Here is a 7,029-nt window from a genome sequence, read left to right as displayed (position 1 = left end):
GCAGGAAGAAGAAAATGATAAAGATCAAGAAGTAGAAATTAATTATTGGAATAGGAAAAAATAACAGAAGTAGTAAATAAATCTTCGGGAAAATGAAACTAAATAGTTCTTAAGCAAAAAATAAATAGACACCCTACCAGCTAACTTAGGTTCAAGAGAAGAAACAAAGGGAGAAAATAGACAAAACAAGAAATGGCAAGGAAGATCTAAGCTTTGTAACAGTAGAAATTTTTTAAAGTTTAAGATTATGTGCAGCTTCATGCAAATGCACTTGGAAATCTAGTTATTGAAATAAATAATATCCTAGGAAATTAAAAATTTCCAGAACTGTCCCTAATAGAGATAAAAGTTTAAACAAATCAGTTTTCATGGCAGGGACAGAGAACAGCCTATGCAGCAGAAATTTCTGAAACCAACATGGAGTATATTCAATGAATATTGTTAACTTTTCAAAAAGGAAGTTTAAAAATTTTTAAATTCCTACATTTTTGTAGGAATGGGAGAAATAAGATGACATATATGTTCGCATATTATTGTTTTATTAGAGAGAGCACACATGGGCGGTGGGGGGTGGGAGGCAGGAAAGGAAAAGGGAAAGCGAATCCAGGCAGGGGAGCCCAGCTTGGGGCTTGATCTCATGAGCCTGAGATCATGACCTGAGCCAAAATTAACATCAAATGCTTAACCAACTGAGCCATCCAGGCACCCCTGTATGTGCATATTATCTTAAAAAGAAATAAAAGGATAAACCAGAAACTATTGAAAATGTTGAAATAGTATGACTTCTCTAAGCTTACTTCTTTATATAGTTTTGACTTTTGAACCATGTAAATGTTTTGCATATTAAATCAATAAAAATTTTAAAAAACAAACGCTCATATTGAACACAGCTACAAACTAACCTCACTACTGAAACTATCACACTGATACTATAACCACTCAGAAAAGAAAGAATTAATTCAATTTACTTTTAAGAATAGTACTCCCTTAACAGAATGTATTTTAAGTACAAAAAAGAATTGCAAATAATGACATTTTCTTCATAAGTTTGTTTTTAATAATGCTATCTATCAGTAAAGAAATTCTGAAGTTATTTTGTATATGTTGAGAAAATTATTGGAAACCAGGAGGTTTTTCATCACTACAGGGGAAGAGAGATACCAATTGGAATAAGAGGAGGTTAGAAAGGATCATGTTATTTTGAAATTAGATTTGATTTGAATTGGAGGTATCAGTATTAACTCATCCTTCTTTAAAATTTATTTCTTAGAAGCCTAGAAACAATAACATTCTAATAACACTGGGCATACCTTGTACACAGATGCTGATTTCTAAAGATTTTATTTATTTATTTATTCATGAGAGACACAGAAAGAGAGGAAGAGACATAGGCAGAGGGAGAAGCAGGCTCCCTGGGGGGAGCCTGATGTGAGACTCCGGGGATCACGACCTGATCCAAAGGCAGACGCACAACCACTGAGCCACCCAGGCATCCCCAGATGCTGATTTCTAAATACTATTTTCCACTGAAAGGAACCCAGGTTCTTTGGGGAAATGGCTTATTTTAAGCCTGGAATACAGGAAATGCACAGTAAGTTGGAAACATCTTGTGCACAAAACTGAGGAAGTGCTCAAAATTAATGGGGACATATCAAAAAGATACAGGAATTAGCCTAAAGTTTTTCTTGCTGCCCAAATTTGTGAAAAATTTAACATCAAAAAGAACAGTGGTGATAATGGATTATATCATTTTGAGTCAGAAAAGAGCCCATTAATCCATAGTGACACTCAAAATAAAGGGGTTGGTGGAGGTGAGTTTTCTTCTTTCAAAGGCTGCCAGCTAATAAAGGTAGAAAAAAATTATAGAATTAGAAAAATCACCATTTGTAACCACTATTGTAATAATTCAGGCAAAGATCATCAAAGGATGCTAAAATTACTGGGTGGAAAATTTTTGAGGATTATTGGGCAATGGGATGTTCACACATTAGCATGTTATCACCCTGCAGATTGCAGTATAATACCCACAATGTATTGAAATTGTACCCCGATGTCTGTAAACTTTCAGTGGCTCAGGAATAGGGGAAGCTCTTTTATAAGATCTTCAACAGTAATCCTCAGGAATAGGAGACTTTCCTGTGTGTGTTGTTTTGGAATGCTCCTCACGTCTAGAGACACAAAAGTATTGTTCCTGAGAGAAACTGAGCCTACTAGGATGGAGATGCTTAGGTTGAGAAGCCAAGCCAAATATTTTACTTTGTAATGTAAAACTGGTTTGTCTTGCCAAAGAGTGGTATTTTAGCAAAGCCAAGATCATGCAGACTTGTGTCTTCCACAGGAGAAAGGATCATTTTCCATATTTGGATTTATTCTGTTTGGTTTTTATTGCCGGAAATATGTATGTATGTGTTCTTCTTTGTGGACTAACACACAGGGAATTAGGAGCAGAACCTCTACAGCTGCCGGAAAGATAGGCATACCTAATCTACCTCTGGGACTTTGAAGAAGTGACCTGGACTGAGTCCAGTTTAGCACAGACTAGATTGTGGATATGCCCCCTCACATTCTATAACCTGGAATGTCCTAATGTTGGCTGCTTTCATGTCACAATTAATCCTGAGGGATATGAGAGGTGGAGCTTAGAATAACCGTAGCCCTGTTTGAGTGGTGATTCTTTTGACGGGAAACAATTGTACTGGCAATCATCCACATAACTAATAATTGTAAATTATTGGGGTGCAAAATTTAAGGATGACAGGAACTAGAGAGAATTTTTTCTCTTTTGAGTCCTTGCTGGGAATATGATGTGGACCTTGAGATATCAAAATAGATGGGGGCCAAACAAAGAGACTGTTAACACAGGGTCCTGTTGAGGGTGGCATCTTTGACAGAAGCCATTTCTAAGGGCATTGAGAAGTTACTGCCTGCCCTAAATTTCCCTGCCAATGTATCCCAGCTATGAGGGCGGGGTGGGGGGGTGGCTTAGGAAAGGGCTTGTCCCATCGAGTAGTCATTGGTAAAGGCCAAAATGCTGCCTGTCTTCTGTAGGACTAAGGAATGATAATAAGGATGTCCCAAGTTAGCAAAGATATACAATGCTTTCCAAAGGGCATAACTTCTGTTTAAATCATCAATTAATGGAGTGTGTACCCATTATTCATTGGTTCTTTCTTTTCCTTGTAATAAATTCACAATCTCCTATCAATAGGGGAAATCCCAATGATTTTGAAAAATTAATGTTTTTTGGTAAGTTTGCCAAATGAAGATCTTGGACTCCTCAGCCTCCATATATGCATCAGCCAATTCTTATGATAAATCTCTGTCTCTATAAATATGTGTATATAAATAGGTAAGTAGGTAGATTTTTTTTAAAGTAAGACTACTTTTTTAAAAGATTTTATTTATTCATTCATGAGAGACACAGAGCAGAGACACAGGCAGAGGGAGAAGCAGGCTCCATGCAGGGAGCTCGATGTGGGACTCGATCCTGGGACTCCAGGATCACGTCCTGGACAAAAGGCAGGTACTCAACCGCTGAGCCACCCTTGCATCCCAGTAAATAGATTTACAGTATATACATTTATTGTTTCGCTTTCTCTGGAGATCTCAAACTAAAACACTAGATAATGAATACATAAGATACTTGGTCAAGGAGAACATTAGAGGGCATACATTTACATCAGCCTCATTCTTTTAAATGCTCTATTATATCCTTTGTTCTATGGTATGTTTAACCATTTCCTTTTTGTTAGGTACATAAGTTCTGACTGTGTTCTATTCTCAGAATAATTGTATGCAACATTCTGGCAAAGTAGGTTGCTTCCATTATAGATTGAGTATTGCTGAGTCAGTCGTGGCCAAAGGGTGAAACACACATGAGAAGAAAATGGAAGTACTTTCCACAGTGAGGATTTGTTCATCCTGTATCACAGACCTTAGGACAATTGCTCCCCTTCTTATGGCTTTGTGACCTATTTTTCCAAGTAAGGACATTTTTTAAAAAGCAAAACAGAACAACTTTCTATTACCATCATCATTTTCAAAAACAGGCTATTTTAGGGGTGCTGGGTAGCTCAGCCAGTTGAGCATCCAACTCCTCATTTTGGCTCAGGTCATGATCTGAGTCATGAGATCGAGCCCTGAGTCAGGCTCCATGTTCAGCATGGAGTCTGCTTGAGACTCTCTCTCCCTCTGCTGTACTGCCAGATAAATAAATAAATCTTAAGAAATAATTAAAAAACAAACACCCCAGGATATTTTAACTTAAAAGCATAGAGATAACCTCAATTTAATGTATGGGTGAATTGAATCAATTCAATTTTATTCAAAATTCACTGCAGTGTCTTTATTCTCTCTTTGTAGTCAGCAGGTGAATGCTTTGTCACTCACCTGTTTCGGTCTCCATATGCATCAGAAGCAACTGCCTTAATATTATTCTGACTTCTAGATTAATGAAGAATTTGGAAGATAAAGTGAGAAAGTTCCTGCCTTCAGACAAATGGAGAGATTGCAACCTAAGAAAAGATGGTTAAGGATGTTTCCTTGGACTCTGACCTAGGCAGTGCTTCTAGGATGAGTTGGAGAGAATTCAAACTGGGTTCTTGAGGTCTCAACCAAAAGGAGGCATGGCATGGAAAGATGAGCGTGAAGTTGCTCAAAGAGATTGAAACCCATTGGGAAAATGCTGTGACCCAGTATGCTGTGCAGTGGTACCACAATTATAGAGACCAGAACAAGTTATTTAGAGATAATACCTGAATCTATTATGTCATCTTTATGCTGCTTTCTTGAACACATTTCCCTTCTATATGAAAAAATTGTGAGAATATAAAGTTCATATGAAGTGAAAAAACTGGTTGTCTTTTGAAATAAAAAGCCATTTTTAGTAGTCATAGCAGCTGTCCAATTTCAAAGACAAGGAGAAGAGGGAGAAATGTTGGCCCAGCAGAAAAGTGAGTGTGAAGAACAGAAGGATGGAGAAGTACTTTCCATGGTTAGAAAGGCCCTGGAGATGGAGCACCTGGCCAGTTCAGTAGGTAGTGCATGCGATTCTTGATCTTGGGGGTGTGAGTTTGAGCCCCACATTGGGCATAGAGATTACTTAAACTCATTAAGAAAGAAGGAAAGGAAGGCTCTGGAGCATTCTAAGTCAGGAACATCAGTTCAACCAGTACTGTGGTTCTCCACCCCCCTCCCCACAATAATCATACTTGAAGCAGTGAGGTATAGAGTGAGATCCCAGCTGAAGATCTGTGACTTATGATCAATTCTTCCACTCTCAGGGAAAAACCTTGGACCAACCAAATGGTCTTGCTGGTCTTTCATTTACTCTATAAAATCCATATGAGAAGATTGCCTTGTGTGACAAGAGGCTAAGTTTAAAGCCCATGGAAATTAGAAGGTATTATACAAACAAATTATAATAGTTACAAAAACCAGAAAGATGAGGGGAGTAGTTGGAATGGGCCAAAGCTAGGTCACATGGGGACTTTGTGCAGATTAGAAAAAGAGCCCCCTTTGGTGGACACAGCTCAGTGCCAGGACTCATAGCTGGGTTAGTGGAACTTGGGCTGGATTGTAGCCCTACTATTTCTCCTGAGTTGAATGTGAACTATCTGCAAAACTGCATGTTGGCAGACGCAGTGTTCAAGACCATTTATTCTGGGCCTCAAGTTCAAGGGAGTCCAATTTTTTTTATTTCTATTTAGTAGAAATCTGTGCAAAGAATTAGGATGAAGCTCTATCACAATGATGATTCTAAATGATATTCATCTAGCTAAATCCAAGGGGTAAGCAGTCTCAGTCTTAAGCTGCTTGGGCCTTCCTGAGACTTCTGTAAAGCCTAATTATTTAATAACCTTAAAAAAATTTAGTGACATTCAGTTTCAATTAAGGTCATTGGTTAAGGGGCACCTGGTGGCTCAGTAGTTGAGCATCTGCCTTTGGCTTAGGTTGTGATCACAGGGTTCTGGGACTGAGTCCTGTATTGGGCTCTCTGTGGGGAGCCTAGCCCACTTCTCCCCCTGCCTATGTCTCTGCCTTTCTGTGTGTCTCATGAACAAATAAATAAAATCTTTTAAAAAATTATCATTGGTTAATTGGTTAAGTAGCTGCATCAGCAATATTTAGATGTAGGATAAATAAAATAATAATTGCATGTAGACACATAACCAATATGTGGTCTTCACCTTTGGACAGCATCTCATTTTGCCCTGTTTGAAACCAGCCTCAAAACTGGACTCCGTACTTCATCTGCCTTCTACCCTCTCCATTAATGGCTCATTTTATCCATTATGCTTGCCTGCTTTCCTTCTGTTAGACACATCAAATTCACCCAAAGGATACAAAAATACTGATTCAAAGTGGTACGTGTACCTTAATGTTTATAGCAGCATTATTAACAATAGCCAAATTATGGAAAGAGCCCAAATAAATGTCCATCAACTGATGAATGGATAAAAGACATGTGGTATTATATATATATATATATAATGAAATATTAACCATCAGAAGGGATGAAATCTTGCCATTTGCAACAATGTGGATGGAGCTAGAGTGTATTATGCTAATTGAAGTAAATCAGAGAAAAGACAAGTACCATATAATTTCATTCATATGTGGAATTTAAGAAACAAAACAGATGAACCTAGAGAAAGGGGGAAAAATGAGAGAGGGAATCAAACCATAAAAGACTCTTAACTGTAGAACAAACTGAAGGTTGGTGGAGGGAAGTGGATGAAGGATGCACTAACTGGGTGATGGGTGTTAGGGAGAGCATTTTTGATGAACACTGGTTGTAATGTGTAAGTGATGAATCATTAAATTCTACACCTGAAGTCAACTTTGCATATATGTTAACTAAGATTTAAATAAAAACTTGAAATAAACACCCACACAACAAGTTCATCCTACCTTTGGATATTTGCACTTGGTGTTCCCTCTGCCTAGAATGCTTTTCTCCCAGATTTTTGCATGGCTCTGTTTTTTCAGCTCAAATGACCGCTCTCATCAGAGAGGCATCTGGATTAA

This window comes from Vulpes vulpes, chromosome 3 (assembly GCF_048418805.1).
Source record: "Vulpes vulpes isolate BD-2025 chromosome 3, VulVul3, whole genome shotgun sequence".
Lineage (NCBI taxonomy): Eukaryota > Metazoa > Chordata > Mammalia > Carnivora > Canidae > Vulpes > Vulpes vulpes.
Note: the sequence above shows the minus strand (reverse complement) of the source record.